Source organism: Podarcis liolepis (genome assembly GCF_965112155.1).
Source record: "Podarcis liolepis genome assembly, chromosome: W".
Lineage (NCBI taxonomy): Eukaryota > Metazoa > Chordata > Lepidosauria > Squamata > Lacertidae > Podarcis > Podarcis liolepis.
Window position 1 is genome coordinate 131732 of NC_139568.1, and position 21721 is coordinate 153452.

The following is a 21721-nucleotide window of genomic DNA, read 5'->3' on the forward strand; positions in this document are numbered from 1 at the left end:
CCCACTTGAGATGCTTGCTGTGGCTAGGGCCAGGCGATATGTCAATATAGATATATTTTCAAATCAGCTTGAAGTCTAGATTGTGAGACTGGTTTCATAATTTCTGACCTGGCAATATATTGTGAATCATTATGTGTGTGTGTACTATGCAAAAAACACCATATGGGGGGAAACTGTGAAGCCAGACAACGCTTCTCTAGATTCCTGCAGCCCCTGTGGACTCTGCCGGTTCAGCTTTCCCCTGCCCTCCTGCAGGGGGCAGCAAAAATCACAATGCGGGGGAAACCGTGAAGCCAGCCAATGCCTCTACATAGCTCCATCTTATTTCAGACATTGTGATATATTGGTGTATTGCAATGTTTAGCTAGTGATATATCACCGTGTTGTAAGCCAGCTATCATCCAGCCCTAGTTGTGGCCTCAGAGGGCAAGACTTGTCCACCCAGCTGGAGCAAGGAAATAATGCATACAGGCACACATTCTGTCAGGCTCTCGTGCCAGTCCCGCTTGTCATTGGACCTCCAGGAGAAGCAGTTTCTGGATATCGTACCCCAGGATGGTGATGACTCCACTGAGCGGCCAAGGAGATCTGGCTTTTGGTGGACCACCTCTTCAAGAATGCCTGCCACCAGGTGAGCTGAGGGGGACGGTACCATTGAAAGGATGGGTGTGGGCTGGAATCCAGTACCAGTTTTGGGGTGTGCAGGTTCCAAACGCCACAATTGATTTATATCTTAGCTACCGACTCGCTCTTACAAGCTCCTGCTGTGAGTATAGTGGCACCTTGGTGGAGCGGAAGCGGGTGGGACATCCAGTATATGCTATTCCTTAGAGCGGCTCAGAAGAACCCAAGTGTTCACAACCATTGTCTGTCTATCCCTAGCAAAGCGGCTCTCTGAGACTCGCCACTAGAAGAAGCGGGGAATGATTTCACTCTCCCATTGCCCCAAATCAGGAGAAGGGTAGTAGGAATGCTACTGTGGAAAGCAGGCGGGATACAATTCTCAGCCCTTGTGCCAGCTCTCTTGGTGATGGGCTTATCTCCATTGTGGCATTCCTCAACCTCACATTATGCACCCCAGGGCTGGATTGTTCTTCATGCTATCCAGGATGTACCTCATCCCTTCCGAACACATGGGTGATACTCTGCTTCAGGAGGACCTCTTCCAGACCCCGGGGACGCAGGACGAGCTGCAGGAGATAACTGAGTGCCTGGACACCAGCATTCCCGAGACGATCCGTATCCTCTTTGGGGGACATTGTTGGGGAGTAGGGCTGCTTGGTGGTTTTCTTTCACTCTTGGCTGGAGTGGACCTCACTTTTACATACCTGGTGGCTTAGGTTCCTAGGCCAGCCCATCCTTAAGGCTCTGGGACACAGCACAATGAAATGCCCACAGTCAAGTCCTGTCATGCATCCAAACAGCTTCACAGCTTTAACCCCCATTTGAAAACATCAGCCGGGCTAGATAGAGCAGAGGTGGGGAACCTTGACAGGCCCGCAGGCCCCACATCTAGCATCATACGTGGTGTCAGATGTGGAGACAGGTAAAGACATGGCTGCAAAGGAGCTTCAAGGGTGCGTTCAATTGTTCTTTGGCAAGCAGGGTTTGTTGACCGCACTTTTGGAGTTGACCACTAGTATTTGTTGTTTGGATTGAAACCATTAAAGAAATTGGAGTTCTTGTTGAAACTGCACTGAAAAGGATATATCAAGAACTCTGGCCAAAAGTTTCAATATGAGGAATAATTCCTACTCAAGAGTTGAAATGAAAAACGTGTGTATTCTGCTAAGAATAACAGTTTGAAGCTAGTAGTAAATTTAAACACAACGTGTAAGTACGATAGTTTTAAAGTAATAGTAAGTTTGGATACAACGTTTAAGTACAGAAATAATGTAGTTTCAAATATACAGTGTTATAGTCTAAAGGTACATGAAATACCAGTGCACAACAATTGTTTTTATACAATTCTCAATAGCAGTCAAAAAGAGTCCACATTATATAAAATCAGAATAAAGAATAAAGGATCAAATGGGGCCAAAAAGGAGTATCCGGAGTATGAATCAGATGTACGACTCAGTAGTGGTAACCAGGACAGGGCCCTGTTTCGGAGTACACGCCTTCTTCAGCTGGTAATATCAAAAAATGTCAAGATAGATCAAGGTGCTTCAATCCATAGATCATAAATATAATAAATTATATACATTCTAAAGTATGTTAACACATATCATGATATTTGGTTCCATACCTCGGTTTTTTGACGACTATAAATCTGTTGGAAGTCTGTATCGTTTAGTTCTTTTATGTTTCTTTTTCGACTTGCGTCTAGAAATAAGGATTTCCAAGAGTTATTATTTCCAGTCAAATTATTTGTGAAAAACGGACATCAGTTCAGTGTTTTCTCACCTTAGATAATTGCATCCAAGTTTCTTGCGTTTCTCTGTGCGTTTTCTATTAGGGAGTGAAATCATTGTCTTATATGTGTGTCTGTGGGGGAGGGAGGATAGGCACTCCCTTCTTAAAGGTGTAAGCAGAGAAGGGATTTAAAGTACAAGGTCATCTATGGTGGTTTATTAGAGAAAAGAACTGTAGTCTTGATGTTCATTCAAGCCCTTGGGGGACATCGTTTCAAACAAATGAATATATCGTGCTTCCTGTTGTAACAATAGTCTATCAATATTTCTCCTGGTATATGGATCTGCTTTTGGTTTCCAAATAATAAAGAAGACAAAATCCTCTTCCGTGTGTTTGTGTTGTATATAATGTTCCACCATTGGGGCTTCTCGTATTCTGTTACGGATCCGTGATCGATGTTCATTTATGCGTAGTTTAATTGGTCTGGTACTTTTGCCTATATATATCTTCTGGCATGGGCATATCCATGCATACACGCTATTCTTCGTGTTACAGTTACTAAAATGTTCAATCTGAAACTTGAAGCCAGTCCGTATGTTGGTGAACTCCTTTACTTGTAGTGCGTATTTGCATACATTGCAGCTACCACATTTGTAATGGCCTTTAGTTGATGCTTCCGGGTATGTAAGTTGGTCCGATTTCACCAAATAATTCCTCAGTGATTTGGTTTTTTTTAGGCCAATTATAGGTGGTTTTTGACATCCTGGGATGTTGGATAACAAATGCCAATGTTTATATATGAGTTTCTTAATGCTAGAAGTGTGTGGTGTAAATTGCAGTGATGTGCAAATACGATCCTCTCTAGGTTTATCCGAGGTTTTTATAACAAGAAGATCTTTCCTGTTTTTCATTTCCACTCTATCTTGAGCCGCAGCAAGAGTCCGTGATGTGTATCCTCGTTGTAATAAGGACTGTGTGAGTTGGTAGGCCGCCATTTTGTAGTCATGTTGGGACGATGCATTTCTTTTTAGTCTTAAGTACTGTCCATATGGTAAATTATTCAATAAATGTGGAGCGTGAAAGGATGAAGCGTGTAATAATGAATTTCGATCAGTCGGTTTATGGTATGGGCGGATCTTAAGTTGTTGGGAATGATCTTTAAAGACTGTAACATCCAGAAAATTAACTGATGTATCATGAATGGTACCAGACAATCGTATATTTGGATCTTGGTCGTTGATCCATTGGAGGAATTGTGTTGCTGTGTCTTGATCCTGTATAACGAAGAACAAATCATCTATGAACCGATAATATTTGATTATTTTAGATCTAAAAGGATTGTTGTCATGAAGGATGAAAGTTTTTTCAAAGTGTATCATGTAGATATTCGCAATAGAAGGGGCACAGGCAGAGCCCATCGCTACGCCTTTGATTTGCAGATAGAACTGTTTTAAATAACGAAAAAAGTTATAATCCAAAATGATGTCCAGAATATCGAGCAAAAAATGTGTTGGAGGTTCTCTCGTGAGTCTGGAATCCAAAAGAGTTTCTATAATCGACCTGACTTCAGGTAACGGGACATTTGTATACAGCGACTCGACATCCAGGGTGACAAGGGAGGCCTCCTTTGGTATGGTAGTGTTCTCAATGTGTCCAATAAATGTTTTCGTATCCAGAATATAAGACAGAGTGTTGATGGCGAATGGATGCAAGTAATGTTCCATATACTGACAAAGGGGTTCCAAAAGAGAGTCATTACCTGAGACAATCGGTCTGCCTGGTGGAGCATTAAGTGATTTGTGAATTTTTGGAAGTATATAAAATACTGGGGTACGTGGATATTTATTGACTAAAAATTCAGTTGTTTTTTTATCGAGGTATCCAAACGATATGCCTTCCGATAAGGTGGTCCTGATTATTCTGGATACATCGTCGGTAGGGTCTTTGGGCAATGGTTTATAAAAATTGCTATTTTGCAGTTGTCTATTTACTTCTGCGGTATAATCCTGAGTATTCATAATGACTATGGCTCCGCCCTTATCTGCTGGTTTTATCACGATATTCTCATCCGATTGAAGGCTAGCAATGATTTCTCTATCCTTTGCGGTAAAATTCCTTTTGTGTGGAGGTGGTCTTCTCTTTTCTATTTTATTAATGTCTTCTAGTAAAACCTGATAGAATGCATTCAGGCGGGCATTATCTACATGCGGGTTAAATGATGAATGAACGCGGAATGGCGATGGTGTAGTCTGAAAATTGCCAAAGTGGCACCTTAATTTAACAAGACGTACAAGTTTGAAGATGTCCACCCTTGTCTGGAACGCATTATATTTAGGTGTGGGAACAAATCCCAGTCCGAGATTTAAAATTCTCTCTTCTTCATGGGTTAGTGTGCGTTTGGATAAATTTACAACTAAAGACGTCGTTGTTGATTGCGGCGCTTGGGAAAACCCTGTTGTTTAGAATAATCAATGGTGTGTGGACGTAAATCGTATTGTCTTAATTGTCTGGGTTGTCTTATCTGTCGATGTGGAATTTGTTCCTGTGAGTCGCTCTGTTCGGAAGATTCAGCACTGCTGGATGAGAATTCAGTTGTTGATCTAGGTTGAATACTAGTGTTCATGGATTTCTGCATCCATGGGAACACGTGATCTGATTCGTAATCCCTACGATCGCGTTCAAACTTCCTTAGTTTCTCAATTTTTATATTATCCGAATAATTCTTAAGTTCTACTTGTAATTGTTTAAATTTAGATTCAAACGTCTCCAAATCAAACTGTTTATGTCATTCCTCAGTGATTCCAACAGCTTCTTTGTCCAAACGTTCAGTCTCTTTAATTGCAAATTCTGTGATTAAAGTCATCAGGTCAAAAGAACATCTATTTAGAATAGACATCCATTTAATTTTAAATTCTTCATTATTGGAAAATAAAGTTGGAGCTTTTTGAATGCGTAATCCTCTGGGTATCCTCTGAACTTTAGTGTAATCGGCCATGAGTCTAGCGTGTAGGTTGTATCTAGTTTGTCTTTTTAGAATATTTAGATAAGTGTTCCAATCATTGTTAGGTTTGATAGGAGTTTCATTTGTAAGGGAAGGTAAGGAACCAAATATCTTCTCTTTTTCATCAGCGGAATACGAAAAGGTCTCAGCCCATTTGGCCATAGTAATCGTTAAAGAAATTGGAGTTCTTGTTGAAACTGCACTGAAAAGGATATATCAAGAACTCTGGCCAAAAGTTTCAATATGAGGAATAATTCCTACTCAAGAGTTGAAATGAAAAACGTGTGTATTCTGCTAAGAATAACAGTTTGAAGCTAGTAGTAAATTTAAACACAACGTGTAAGTACAATAGTTTTAAAGTAATAGTAAGTTTGGATACAACGTTTAAGTACAGAAATAATGTAGTTTCAAATATACAGTGTTATAGTCTAAAGGTACATGAAATACCAGTGCACAACAATTGTTTTTATACAAGTCTCAATAGCAGTCAAAAAGAGTCCACATTATATAAAATCAGAATAAAGAATAAAGGATCAAATGGGGCCAAAAAGGAGTATCCGGAGTATGAATCAGATGTACGACTCAGTAGTGGTAACCAGGACAGGGCCCTGTTTCGGAGTACACGCCTTCTTCAGCTGGTAATATCAAAAAATGTCAAGATAGATCAAGGTGCTTCAATCCATAGATCATAAATATAATAAATTATATACATTCTAAAGTATGTTAACACATATCATGATATTTGGTTCCATACCTCTGTTTTTTGACGACTATAAATCTGTTGGAGGTCTGTATCGTTTAGTTCTTTTATGTTTCTTTTTCGACTTGCGTCTAGAAATAAGGATTTCCAAGAGTTATTATTTCCAGTCAAATTATTTGTGAAAAACGGACATCAGTTCAGTGTTTTCTCACCTTAGATAATTGCATCCAAGTTTCTTGCGTTTCTCTGTGCGTTTTCTATTAGGGAGTGAAATCATTGTCTTATATGTGTGTCTGTGGGGGAGGGAGGATAGGCTCTCCCTTCTTAAAGGTGTAAGCAGAGAAGGGATTTAAAGTAAAAGGTCATCTATGGTGGTTTATTAGAGAAAAGAACTGTAGTCTTGATGTTCATTCAAGCCCTTGGGGGACATCGTTTCAAACAAATGAATATATCGTGCTTCCTGTTGTAACAATAGTCTATCAATATTTCTCCTGGTATATGGATCTGAAGCCTTATTTACCTAGGGATCCATTAGCCACGCCATCCCCTGGACCTCGGAGGGAACAAAAGTACCAGGAAAGCAAAATCTTCTTTGGAGAAAAAGAGTTTATTGAAAATCTGTGCACAGAGATATTCTGTACTCAGAGACAGCCAGCTGGATCTCTCCTGAAAATATACTGGCTGTAAAGCGAGACACTTCAGCAGACTTTCTTATACTTTTCTGAACACTCTTCCCCCCCTCCCACACCTTCCCCAGACTTCCCCAATCGGCTAGCAAATATTGCTTGCTAAACATTCCTGTCTTTCTGCTTAGCCAAGCACTCCCTCCCCTCTCCTTCATACACGTGTCTTCTTTTGCTAGCTAAGCATTCCCTTCGTATCTTTTCTTATTCTTGCATTAGTAAGCATAAGACAGGAAGAGGGGCCTCTTTAGCAGCAGGTCTGGTTGATTATTGCTTACAGTAGCAGCTTCTGCTAGCCAGAAAGGCAGGAAATGAACTTTTGACCTGCCAGCCGAATTTAGCAAACAGTCACTGGCGGTGTGCTAACTGTCTGGCCGAAATTTGCAGAAGTGAGATTAGCACAGGATTAGCACAGGAATTTACTGCAGATAGTATTTGAGAGCAACCTTTCTTAGATACAGAATACAAAGCACAGAAAATATTGAGAGAAACCTTTCCCATCTCCCTTTACTCCCTCCTCTTCTTTTGAACAATCTATTACTTAGATTCGTTCTGGGGTAGGGGTCTATGCTCCCTCATCACAGCGATGACCGTGGGTCCTAGCTTTCGTGACAGGAGCCTTTGCATCATTTGCTGCAAGCATTGCAATAAGCAGGGGATACAGAAGCAGAAAAGCAATAGAAGCATTATTGGGCCTATTCTTCCCACAAATACGATACCGTTCATGCCAACAGAAATACGAGAGCATCCATATGACAAGGGCGGTACATATCACTCCTACCCACCAAACCCAATATCTCCATGGTTCCTCCCACCAATATTCAGGGGGTGTGCTCATTGTTGAAGAGCCCACTGATATTTGTGCCCGACTACCTGTTGAGCCTCAAGGATGAGAGCCCACCGGTGAGCTGATGCTCCCACTATGTGGGTCAATTTCTCTACTAACCCTGTTGGGTGGATTGAACTCTCGTGCTGCCTCCCTAGTGACCAGAGGTGGCAATTCTTACTGGCACTTGCTTAGCAATTTCAATGCACACCTGGTTAAGGCTCCCACCCCTGCAATACTTGCATCAAGATAGGTTCCGTCCCATCTATCACCTGGATTAAGAGTAGGACCTGGTCTATCAAATGAGGTTGGTACAGTGCTCTACCTCCCAGATAACAGTTGACTACCCTCCCACAACAGCAAGAGCGGTCCAGAACTTGATAGATTTTGATCGTCTCTGCAACTTCCCGTATGAGCACTGTCCACGCGTGCTGGTCAGTGGTGTGGGAGAGGAGCCACAACGGGGCAGTGGGGTGTCTCAATACGGCAATCTCATCAAACCCCAGTTTCCAATAGCCAAAGAGCACGCCATCTCTTACCACCGGCAAGACGAACCAGTCGTAGCAGAGGCCAGCAGGCCAATAGGGTTGGTATGGTTCGGTAGGGTCAGGGCAATAAGACATAGAGCAAGTCAATAAAGAAAATAAGAGAGAAAAGAGAAAGTCTTTGTAACTGTCCTTGTGATGATTAGTCGCAGGATCTCGTTGCCCGTGGCCTAACGCTTTTTCCCTGGTAGCGTCAGACACAAGGTGATGATCAACTTCAGAGGGTCAGCAGGATTTCTCTTGCAAGTCCAGACACCCTTCTTCAGATGCGTGTGATGTACCCAGGGGATCACCTCGACTACTTTCACTGCAGTTGGGGATGAGGGGGTCGCCAGACGCTGTCACCCAGAGGAACTGGTGAACCGGCTCAGCGAGACTGCCGCGGGACTGCAGGTGTACGCTCGAGGGAATACCTGGAAAGGAAGCAAACACACACAACAAACACAGGGATTGCACTTGTTCTTGGGTGATGTGATCTCCCATCTGCCCCAAACTGGCGGGGATGCCTCGGACGAAAGGGGTTGGCCTGCCATATAGAAGTTCAAAGGGTGATAGTTCTCAGTTTCTTGGTTGGCGCACAGGGCACATTTTGGGATATAGCAGCAGTTAGTTGAGGTAGAATATTCTCCCAAGGTGTGCTTTAGCAGCTGGGCCTCCCAAATGGGTGGACTCGTGGTAATTCTTTACAATTGTGCTGGCCAGATGTTGGGGCACAAAAACACGGCTGTCTGGTCCTTCCTGGAGCGTTGCTCCTTCTTGGCTGGTCCACTGCTGTTCATCAAGGGTGTAACGTGGTTCCACATCGTCTGGAGTGAGTTCTGGTACCAATATCAAAAGTCCTGGTGGTGCCTCTAAATTGGCTGGAGAACAAATGTCTACGTTGGGGGCGCTGCCTGCGGGCTCCCCTCCCATCCAATTATTCAGCCGTGCGTAGAGATATCAGCAAGGCGGTCGTCACTGGAGGGGATCTTCAGGATGCTGAGACACAGTCCAATCTGAAGCAGCTTTCTTATGTGGTGGACCCAAGGTGTGATGCCAGCGACCTTCACAGCTGTGGGTGTGGAGAGCAGATGGGCCCTTCCAGCACGGTGGCAGTGGTGCCTGGGACCAGTCTTATCCACACCTCGTCACCTGGCTCAAACTGGTCACGCAAGGAGTTCGGGCCTGGGTTGAGAGAGAAAATCTCGAGAGAGAGACTGTACATAATTGTTCAATTCCACATCTTGAGCAGGGATAGGTGAAAGCATGCACACATAAGGAACCGGTCTCCCAAACATCACTTCAAAAGGGTGACAAGTGAATACGTTTCAATGGGAGGCTACAAACTCTAAGCAAAGCCAAGGGCAACATGAACACCCAATTAGACCCTGTTTCTTGGGTCAATGGTTTTTCAAAGTCCTGTTCATCCTTTCCTATTTTCCAGAACTTTGGGGCCTATATGCAGTACCCACCATCTTCCTTCTTCACTGGCAACAGTGGGGTGTTTCACTGTGATTGGCATTGTTTCAAGATTCCATGTTGAAGCAATCGCTTCAAATGCACCCACACTCCTTCAGCTGCCTGTCGTGGGATGGGGTATTGGTTTTTATCCTCCGCCCATAGTCCAGGGTCAACATCATGAAGCAGGCTAACAGGGAGGATTCCCTCCTCTTCTTTTACCATCATCAAGCACCAATGGTCTCTCAGGGGTATTTCTAAAGAAAACTCTCCTGCTGGTCCAGTTGTCATCATTACTTCCCCCATTGGTTGGAAGGAAATCTGGGCTTGTAATTTTGTTAACAAGTCTTGGCCCAATAAAGGAATGGGACACTCTGGTATTGTCAGGGAACTGCCATCGGAAGGACAGGAGGTGCAAAGGCTCCCTGAGGTTGAAAGAGACGTAGCAGCTGAAGAGGGAACCAGTAGGGGGCGAGCAGGAACTTCCAGGGAAAGTGAGTCGGAGGGATGGCTCAGAGACGTTTCCAGCGAAAACAGTGGAGAGGTTTCAGGACCTCCTATAGGGACACCCACTCCTCGCCGGAAACTGTCACGCAGAGAGTCCAGAAGACGTGTTTCCGTGAAAGAGCTCTTATGTTGGAAACGTTTCCGAAAACAACCACTTTCGGATACTACTAGCGATTGACGCAGCCATGCCGGAGGGGCTCCGTCACAGGCAGAGGTTTGAAAACCTGATCAAACTCTGAGGGACTTGCATTTTACGCACAAGCAGCTCATCATCCCATCACAGCAATCCGAAAGTCCCTGAAAGCCAGCTTGTGCAAGCAGCGGCATCATGAGCGACCCAGCCGGAACCGGAGGAGCAGGAGCAGCTGGAGGAGGTCCAAGCCTGGAAGAAAGGTACAGGGCGTTGGAGATCCAGCTTGCCATGCAAACGGCGAGGCTTGAGGAGAGGAGGGCTCAGGATGCAGAAAAGGGAAAGGAGAAAACCACCTCGATCGCCAGAAAGGTGCCAGGATTGGTGCAGAAATTCGGGGGGGATCCCAGAAACTATCATGCCTTTAGAACTGAGATGCAATACGCTCTCAACCTGCAGTATGATGACTTCCCCGACGAGGAATCGCGAGTGGCTTTTGTAATTGGCCATCTCGAAGGGGGGGCGAAGGATTGGGTTCGACCCCTGATGGCAGTGAATAATGAGATCCTAAAGGACACGAGGAAGTTTTTTCGTGCCATGGACCTGATGTTTTCCAGCGACATTGAGCAGGGAGTGGTGCGAAGGCAGTTAATGGCTTGCAAACAGGGGAGTCGATCTGTCCGTGAGTACTGGACTGAGTTTACTATGTTGATTCACAAATTGGGGTGGGACCTATCGGCGGAACCCATCCAGATGCTTTTCGAAGAGGGGCTTTCTTCGGCCGTTAAAGATGAATTGTCCCGGGGGCCAAGGGCCGAGTCTATGGATCAGCTGACCAAATCAGCGCTGGCCATAGGAGCGCGCCAGGAAGCGAGGGCTTTGGAAAGGCGGGAAGGGAAAGGAGAACGTTGGAGGGAACTGCGCATTCCAGACATTCCAGAGCCACCTTTCCCGCCGGCAGAGCCGATGGAAGTTGGAACAGCGCGGGCGCGCGCAGTTTCAAATCCCAGTGAAGGGCGGAAGAAGGAGGGAAAGAGCGGCAAGAAATGTTATCTCTGCCAACAGCCAGGGCACTTTGCCGGAGTCTGCCCACAAAGAAAGGAATGGCAAGGGATGGCAGGAGCTGTTGGGGAGAGGGAGGAAGAAAGCAAGGAGCAAGTAAAAGCCAACGCCTGGCTGCCACCGTCGGGGCACAGCAGCCAGGCCAAAGAGCAGTGAAAGTGCCCACGCCAGAACCACCCAGACCTGCTTTAGTGATAGAAGTGTCACTAGAGCTGCAAAATGGACACCCACTACAGGTCAAGGCGCTTTTGGATTCAGGCAGCTCCTGTAATTTTATGAGTAAGGAGTTTGCAGCTGAGCACCAGATACAGACCATCCCTTTAAGTAACCCCTTGCAGGTGACCACGATTGACGGCAGAGAGCTGTTGGGAGGAGAAGTTAGCCAACAGACTGTCCCAATGATAATGAGGGTGGCAAGGCACACTGAACCAATAGCATTTAATGTGGCCACCTTGGGAGGAGCGCCCATCATTTTGGGGATGAGCTGGCTGGCGCTACATGACCCGCTAGTGGGCTGGCATCAGAGGGTGGTCTCATTTGGGTCAGCGTATTGCCTAGAACACTGCAAGCAGGGGAAGGTTCCGGGAGGAGCTGGCGTCACCCTAGCCGGGATGGAAGTAATGGATAAAGGGAAAGTGCCCCCACAATACGCAGATCTGAGCAACGTATTCAGCGAAAGGGAAGCAGACAAGCTGCCGCCGCATAGACCCTTTGACTGTCAAATCAACCTACTCCCTGGGGCTCAACTCCCAGTGGGCAAGCTGTACGCCATGTCTGACAGGGAGATGCAGGAGTTGAGGGAGTTCATTGACAAGAACCTGAAGCGAGGTTTCATCAGAGAGTCACGAGCGGTGGGGGGCAGCCCAGTGTTTTTTGTGGACAAAAAAAACACCGATAAGCCGAGATTGGTGGTGGACTTTAGGGCCCTCAATGCCGTGTCGGAACCCCTGGCTTTTCCGATGCCCCGAATTGATGACCTTTTGACCCGGGTGAGGAAGGGGAAAATTTTTACAAAGCTGGACCTGCGGGGGGCGTACAATCTGATACGCATAAGGAAGGGGGATGAATGGAAGACCACCATGTTCACCCCTTTGGGGGCCTTTGAATACCTCGTTATGCCCTTCGGTCTACAAGCAGGCTCGGCGTGCTTTCAAGCTTTTATGAACCACGTCCTGGGACCTTTGCTCTACAAGAATTGTGTGGCCTTTTTAGACGACGTGTTGGTGTATTCGGAGGATGAGGAGCAGCACGTGAAGGACGTTCGAGAAGTGTTGGGCAAGCTGCAAGCCAACCAGCTGTGGGTGAAACTGGAGAAGTGCCAGTTTCATACCAAGGAGGTGGAATTCCTGGGGTACCGCTTGTCAGACAAGGGATTGGCCATGGACCCAGGCAAGGTCCAAGCGGTACTGGAATGGAAGACACCGAAGACCAAGAAGGATGTGCAAAGATTCCTGGGGTTTGGGAACTTTTATAGGAAGTTCATCAAGAACTTTGCACATTTGACGGCGCCCATCACCGACTGCCTCAGCAGCAAGAAGAAATTTGTTTGGACGGCGGAGGCGGAGCGAGCATTTGAAGAACTAAAAAGGGCTTTCGCCTCGGAAGAACAACTTCTGCATGTGGACTTACGAAAACCCATGAGAGTGGAAACCGATGCGTCCGACCGGGCTATCGGAGCAGTACTTCTTCAACCCGGGAGGAGTACGTTGGAGTGGAGACCTTGTGCCTTCTTCTCGAGGAAGCTGAATAAATCCGAGAGGAACTACACGGTGTATGACAGGGAACTACTCGCCATCCACGAAGCGTTCCGGAGGTGGAGACATTTATTGATTGGGGCACAACACAAGGTGCAAGTGTGCACCGACCACAAGAATTTAGAGTATTGGAGAACAGCTCGAGTACTCAACCAACGACAAGTCAGATGGGCCCAGGAATTTTCCAAATTCCACTTTGAAATTTGTTATGTGCCAGGCCCAGAAAACGTCAGGGCGGATGCCCTCTCACGCAAACCAGAGTATTTGGAGGGGGAGGGGGCAATCGAAGAGAGACATGTCATCCCTGAGGACCGCTGGGTGTGTGGGGCGGTGATGGTGGGGCAACGTGAACTGGTACAGGAAACGGAAAATGATGAATATGCCCAGGATAAGCTCAGAGGTCTCAGGGGGGAGGGCGAGAGCCCCGGAGGTTTTGAGGAAAGAAATGGGGCATTGTATTACAAAGGGGCACTGTATATACCCGAAGGTGAATTGAGGGGAAGAATACTCAAGCAGTTGCACGATAGCCCCACGGCGGGACATTTTGGGCAACACAAGACCATGTGGTTGGTGACCCGGGAATTTTGGTGGCCCAAGGTGAGGGAAGATGTAAAGGAGTATGTAAGAGGGTGTGACCAATGTCAGCGAGCCAAAGGGGAAAGAAGGGCACCGGCAGGGTTATTAGAACCATTACCCACACCAGAACGGCCTTGGGAAGCGGTATCAATAGATTTTATGACGGATCTGCCGAAATCCAAGGGGAAAACAGCCATCATGGTAGTAGTAGACCTGTTAACTAAGATGTGCCACTTTGTGGCATGCTCACATGCAGTCACAGCGGAAGAAACAGCGAAGTTGTTTGTAGAACACATCTTTAGGTTGCACGGCGCCCCCTTGAGGGTGATCTCAGACCGCGGCAAACAATTTACTTCCAGGTTCTGGAGGAAGCTCATGAGCTTGCTGCATGTGGAAGTCAATTTTTCGACTGCCCGGCACCCAGAAACCAACGGGCAGGCGGAAAGAGCAAATGGCATACTCCAACAATATCTGAGGTGTTATGTCAATGACAGAGAGAACGATTGGGCCGAAAAGTTGGCGCTGGCAGAATTTGCCTACAATAATGCGGAGAATGTGTCCACAGGGATGAGCCCCTTTTTGGCTAATTACGGGTGTCACCCCAGGGCTTTTCCAGGGGAGGGAGGGGAGAGATGGAGCGTCCCAGCGGCCGAGCATTTTGTAGAAGAGATGGAAGCGATCCATCAGCAGCTCCAGCTCAACTTAGAAAGGGCCAAGGCACAATATAAGAAGCAGGCAGACAAGAACAGGAGGGAAGGTGAAACCATAAGGGTGGGCGATCAGGTGTGGCTGTCAACCCAAGGGTTGCCGTTCAAAGGGGGCTGTAAGAAATTGAGGCCCAAAAGATTGGGACCCTTCGAGGTCATTCAGCAGGTCAACCCAGTGGCTTTCAAACTCCGGTTACCCAACCACATGAAATTGCACCCAGTGTTCCACAGGTCGTTACTGTCACCATACAGGGGGGGGCGTGCAGGGGAGCACGCCAGGGGACCAGCCTTGGAAGAAAGGGAACGCAGCAACCATGTAGCGGAAATTCTCGATTCCAGGTGGAAGGGAAATCAGGTAGAGTATTTGGTGGCGTGGGAAGGGGAACCGGAGTCGGAAAACACCTGGGTGACTGCAGGGGAGGTCAATGACGAGGTTTTAACAGAAACGTTCCACCGAAGATTCCCTAGGAAGCCACAGCCGGTAGAAAGGTTTAGGAGGGAGTACTTTGGCACCACCGACGAGGAACAGGAAATGGAAGGATTCGCGGAGTCGGATTTGGAAGAGGGAATAGACTCCGATGACGAGGAGTATCGAGAGACGAGGGACAGTAGCAGGTGGAGGGAAGTGTTCGAAACTTCGGACGATGATGAAGGTTCTTTCAGGGGTTTTACTTCCTCCCAGCCCGGAGGGGAGGAGACGGGAGGGGGTGAAGGGGGCCCTGGAGGGGAGGTGGATGTCAGGGAACTGCCATCGGAAGGACAGGAGGTGCAAAGGCTCCCTGAGGTTGAAAGAGACGTAGCAGCTGAAGAGGGAACCAGTAGGGGGCGAGCAGGAACTTCCAGGGAAAGTGAGTCGGAGGGATGGCTCAGAGACGTTTCCAGCGAAAACAGTGGAGAGGTTTCAGGACCTCCTATAGGGACACCCACTCCTCGCCGGAAACTGTCACGCAGAGAGTCCAGAAGACGTGTTTCCGTGAAAGAGCTCTTATGTTGGAAACGTTTCCGAAAACAACCACTTTCGGATACTACTAGCGATTGACGCAGCCATGCCGGAGGGGCTCCGTCACAGGCAGAGGTTTGAAAACCTGATCAAACTCTGAGGGACTTGCATTTTACGCACAAGCAGCTCATCATCCCATCACAGGTATATACAAAAAATTTGTGCTGGACTACTTGGCCACCTAGGCAGCAGGTAACAGACTGCAAAAACGGGGCCTTTTGTGATTTACCTGTGGCTCTAATTATATTAACCACTTGGTTTGTGGGTTTTGTTGCAGGCACAGGTAAGACTGAGTGGGCAGCTCCCTTGTTCACCTTCTCCTACCTGTAATAAGGTAGCTGGGTTAAGGGCTGTGGTAACCTGAAACTTCAGGCGTGAATGTAATAACAGCATCTGGCACTTCCTCTTGGAGTCACACAGCTGGTGTCCTGTCCGAACGTGAATTTATCTGCCTTTGTGAGTAGGGTGGCCACTGCCACAATCACTCTCATACAGGGGGGGGGGGCAACCTCTGTTCTGTTGGGGTTAGCTTCTCTGACAAGTATTCGACAGGTTGCTGCCAATTTTCCAGTTTCTGGCATGAGGCTCCCTTGGCTACCCCCTGGTCTTCATCTATGAACAGGGTAAAAGGCTTCTCGGGGTTTGGATGCCAAGCACTGGGGCTTGTTGTAATGTCACTTTGAGATCCTGAAAAGCCTGCTGCTGTTCCCTGCCCCATATAAAAGGATCCTTCTCTATTCCCCTAGCTGACTCATGCAGTGGCCAAGCAATGCTTCTGTAATTAGTAGTGAGTCCAGGAGATATTGTACATCATCATAAGTGGGATTATAGGTTTAAAAAAAATCCCTTCAAACAATTTTACAATCTTTGCTGGATTCTTCTCAAAAGAGGGGTTCTGATTTCTCCAATTACAAACATCTGCACTTGAAATGGGTATATGCTGGACCGTGTAGGTCTGTGGTGCCTTCGCTTTGTTCAGCTGGGACAGGGGCTGGTGGATCATAAACCCTCTGAAGGGGCATTTCTCCAGTTGCCTGATCCTTCCTGGTTTTCTCATACTGTCTGTGAGACATAACTCTCTTCGCCGCCTGTCCCCACTTACGTTGCCATCTCTTCCTCTTTTCAGGGGTGCAGCATTCTGCTGCCTCAACTAACAAGGGGCTTACATCCAACTTCTCCCTCAAATGGCTTTGCAAACTCCTTTAGTCTCTCTTTCTGTTTTTCTGTCCACATTTTCTTTCCTTGATTCATATCATCTAGTGTCTTCCTAAACTCTTCGTCATCTTCCTCTTCTTCCGTCTCACTATCCTCCTTCGCAGGTCCTCCTCCCCCTACACCAGCACCTCCCTGTGCTTCTTGATCTTGGCCTGGGGGGGTTGGAGGGGCTGTTGGTGGAGTGTAAGGTGGTGGCTTAATCACTCCCCCTCCTCATCTTCTGGGTCTTCTAACACCAGAGGCTTCACTGTACAAATCCTGTTCTGTGTGTTGCTGTCACAGCAAGACTTTAGCCATGGTAGATTCTTTTCTACATTGGTCTTCCATGTAGAGATATAGGGGATCTGGTCTGGGTGGACATTTAATATATTTTGCCACAGGGGGTTGATTTGCCACAGGGGGTTGATTAATTGCAAATCAAAGCCACGCAGTTCCCTGGGTCGGCAAGTCCACCTCACATAAAGTTCTGAGTCTCTGTTTTTTTTTTTCAATTTGAATCCCCAAATCATCACTCTTCGTGGCCGTTTTCCAGTTATTTAAAAAGCATTCAGATACTCTGCTCCTAACAGGGTTTCAAAATTCTCTCACACTCCACATGCTACAGTTTGTCAGAAAATGCACAACCCTACAATCGCTCGGCCAAGGGGACACTAAGCCTTGGCCCTCATTCAACAATTCATCCACTGGAGTATCTGACACACAACATGCCAACAAAACACTCAATTCCCTCTGCCCCATTCCCTTTCCCAAACCTTACCAATTCCTTTCCTGGTGGCATTCTTACTGCCGGGCACTCTACTGCCAACTACCAGGTGAGGCTGATCAGGCCTCTGGCCCTTTCCCTCGGGCCCCTAGCCCTTTCCTTCGGGCTTACCTTTTTCCGCTGCGGACCTGTCCCCTCGGCGCCGTCCTGTCCTCTTGTTCTCCCTCAACTAGATGTCTCCACTCCAGAACAGTGTGGCTGGCTCCCCCCACGAAACAGGCGGGGTGCGCACGGGAGCCTGCAAACGCTGCTGAGCTGTTCACCTTGGTTGAGCCTGGCCCTCCGGTCCGTATTGGGGAGGGGGCTTATCCCGGACGAGCTCCCAGAGAGATGAAGCCTTATTTACCTAGGGATCCATTAGCCACGCCATCCCCTGGACCTCGGAGGGAACAAAAGTACCAGGAAAGCAAAATCTTCTTTGGAGAAAAAGAGTTTATTGAAAATCTGTGCACAGAGATATTCTGTACTCAGAGACAGCCAGCTGGATCTCTCCTGAAAATATACTGGCTGTAAAGCGAGACACTTCAGCAGACTTTCTTATACTTTTCTGAACACTCTTCCCCCCCTCCCACACCTTCCCCAGACTTCCCCAATCGGCTAGCAAATATTGCTTGCTAAACATTCCTGTCTTTCTGCTTAGCCAAGCACTCCCTCCCCTCTCCTTCATACACGTGTCTTCTTTTGCTAGCTAAGCATTCCCTTCGTATCTTTTCTTATTCTTGCATTAGTAAGCATAAGACAGGAAGAGGGGCCTCTTTAGCAGCAGGTCTGGTTGATTATTGCTTACAGTAGCAGCTTCTGCTAGCCAGAAAGGCAGGAAATGAACTTTTGACCTGCCAGCCGAATTTAGCAAACAGTCACTGGCGGTGTGCTAACTGTCTGGCCGAAATTTGCAGAAGTGAGATTAGCACAGGATTAGCACAGGAATTTACTGCAGATAGTATTTGAGAGCAACCTTTCTTAGATACAGAATACAAAGCACAGAAAATATTGAGAGAAACCTTTCCCATCTCCCTTTAGATCTGCTTTTGGTTTCCAAATAATAAAGAAGACAAAATCCTCTTCCGTGTGTTTGTGTTGTATATAATGTTCCACCATTGGGGCTTCTCGTATTCTGTTACGGATCCGTGATCGATGTTCATTTATATCCACGTACCCCAGTATTTTATATACTTCCAAAAATTCACAAATCACTTAATGCTCCACCAGGCAGACCGATTGTCTCAGGTAATGACTCTCTTTTGGAACCCCTTTGTCAGTATATGGAACATTACTTGCATCCATTCGCCATCAACACTCTGTCTTATATTCTGGATACGAAAACATTTATTGGACACATTGAGAACACTACCATACCAAAGGAGGCCTCCCTTGTCACCCTGGATGTCGAGTCGCTGTATACAAATGTCCCGTTACCTGAAGTCAGGTCGATTATAGAAACTCTTTTGGATTCCAGACTCACGAGAGAACCTCCAACACATTTTTTGCTCGATATTCTGGACATCATTTTGGATTATAACTTTTTTCGTTATTTAAAACAGTTCTATCTGCAAATCAAAGGCGTAGCGATGGGCTCTGCCTGTGCCCCTTCTATTGCGAATATCTACATGATACACTTTGAAAAAACTTTCATCCTTCATGACAACAATCCTTTTAGATCTAAAATAATCAAATATTATCGGTTCATAGATGATTTGTTCTTCGTTATACAGGATCAAGACACAGCAACACAATTCCTCCAATGGATCAACGACCAAGATCCAAATATACGATTGTCTGGTACCATTCATGATACATCAGTTAATTTTCTGGATGTTACAGTCTTTAAAGATCATTCCCAACAACTTAAGATCCGCCCATACCATAAACCGACTGATCGAAATTCATTATTACACGCTTCATCCTTTCACGCTCCACATTTATTGAATAATTTACCATATGGACAGTACTTAAGACTAAAAAGAAATGCATCGTCCCAACATGACTACAAAATGGCGGCCTACCAACTCACACAGTCCTTATTACAACGAGGATACACATCACGGACTCTTGCTGCGGCTCAAGATAGAGCGGAAATGAAAAACAGGAAAGATCTTCTTGTTATAAAAACCTCGGATAAACCTAGAGAGGATCGTATTTGCACATCACTGCAATTTACACCACACACTTCTAGCATTAAGAAACTCATATATAAACATTGGCATTTGTTATCCAACATCCCAGGATGTCAAAAACCACCTATAATTGGCCTAAAAAAAACCAAATCACTGAGGAATTATTTGGTGAAATCGGACCAACTTACATACCCGGAAGCATCAACTAAAGGCCATTACAAATGTGGTAGCTGCAATGTATGCAAATACGCACTACAAGTAAAGGAGTTCACCAACATACGGACTGGCTTCAAGTTTCAGATTGAACATTTTAGTAACTGTAACACGAAGAATAGCGTGTATGCATGGATATGCCCATGCCAGAAGATATATATAGGCAAAAGTACCAGACCAATTAAACTACGCATAAATGAACATCGATCACGGATCCGTAACAGAATACGAGAAGCCCCAATGGTGGAACATTATATACAACACAAACACACGGAAGAGGATTTTGTCTTCTTTATTATTTGGAAACCAAAAGCAGATCCATATACCAGGAGAAATATTGATAGACTATTGTTACAACAGGAAGCACGATATATTCATTTGTTTGAAACGATGTCCCCCAAGGGCTTGAATGAACATCAAGACTACAGTTCTTTTCTCTAATAAACCACCATAGATGACCTTGTACTTTAAATCCCTTCTCTGCTTACACCTTTAAGAAGGGAGTGCCTATCCTCCCTCCCCCACAGACACACATATAAGACAATGATTTCACTCCCTAATAGAAAACGCACAGAGAAACGCAAGAAACTTGGATGCAATTATCTAAGGTGAGAAAACACTGAACTGATGTCCGTTTTTCACAAATAATTTGACTGGAAATAATAACTCTTGGAAATCCTTATTTCTAGACGCAAGTCGAAAAAGAAACATAAAAGAACTAAATGATACAGACTTCCAACAGATTTATAGTCGTCAAAAAACCGAGGTATGGAACCAAACATCATGATATGTGTTAACATACTTTAGAATGGATTGAAACCATGCCTGCAGAAGGACATTTCCTCGGCAGATCAGCTTTGCAGGCAGCTTCGTCAAGAGGGGAGGTGTGGGATAATTACAGTGGGATGGCTCAGCTGGTAGAGCGTGACACTCTTAATCTCAGGGCTGCGGGTTCAAGGTCCACCTTGCGCCAAAAGGGGGAACTTGCAAGGTGGGCCCAGATGTATAAGGACCAAGCTTCTTGCTTTGGACCAGCCTGGGAAGGAGGCAGGCTGCAGGTAACAGGACAGAACACTTCCCTTGCCAGGCTGTCAATAGCTGGCAGTGACCACTCGGTGGCCGAAGCTCTGCTCATCTTCCTGGAGGCAGTGCCAGAACCAGTCCTTTGCTATGAACTGTATCAGCGCTGCCTTGAGTGCTCACATGACAGCCACCTCTGTCGCCAGGTCGGCCCCAGAGCCCCATCTCTTCCTGGCTGGTCTGTGGTGTGTACAGAAGCATAGAATCAGAAGGGATTTCCAAAGTCATCTAGTCCAAATGTTGCCACGAGTAACAGGAAATCCACTAAAACATCTCTGAAAGCCAGTAAACCGGCACACTGGCAGGAGGGCTAGTCTGGTTTGGGAAGCCTTGTTAACTGCAGAGGTTGCTGATGTCTCCTTTGATAACCATCCCTCTCGGTTGTGGAGGGGGGTGGGGTGCGCACATGTTGCCTTTTTGCTTTCTGACCAGGACTTGTAACAATAGCCCACCTGTTTCAGTGAACCTCGCTTGAATTTCCAACCCAGGAAGCGGCCATATACTGGGCCATCTAGCTCAGTATTGTCGAAATTGACAAGCAGTGGCTCTCCAGGATTTCAGACAAGGGATGTTCCCTACCCTCCTGGGAGATGCTGTGGGTGGAGCCTGAGACTTTCTGCATGAAAAGCAGGTGGTTTACTGCAGAGCTATGGCCCTTCCCCCAAGATATCTCAGTTGGTAGAGCATAAGACTCTTCATCTCAGTGTCCTGAGTTCGAGCCCCACCTTAGGCATTGCAGGGGGTTCAATTAGTTAACCCTCGTGGTCCCTTCCGACTCTACAGTTGTATTATTCCCCAAAGTTCCCAGCAGAGTTCTAGTCCGGTTACCATTTTAAACAGTCTTTTTTTATGCTAGGTCTAAACCTGCAAACATAACAAGTACACCGTGTTAGTGATCCATGCCCCTCCTCTAGCAAAGCTCTGCACTGAAACTCCAAACCACCCCTCCCTGTCTTGCAGGTGATCTGCCAGTTGCCGCGGTCGCACCAGAACATGTTCTGCTTCGTGGTGGCTTTCCTGCGGGAGCTGCTGAAATACTCTGAGAGCAACAAC

The 21721-nt window shown here is 46.3% G+C and overlaps 1 long non-coding RNA gene across 1 annotated transcript; it reads left to right on the plus strand.

Annotated features, from left to right (window-relative positions):
* The first annotated feature begins 578 nt into the window (after positions 1 to 578).
* On the plus strand, positions 579 to 20804 carry LOC310697866. Its single transcript, XR_014521225.1, has 3 exons — positions 579 to 631; positions 1155 to 1239; positions 20687 to 20804. It is a non-coding gene; the product is annotated as an uncharacterized lncRNA (long non-coding RNA).
* The last annotated feature ends 917 nt before the right edge of the window (positions 20805 to 21721 follow it).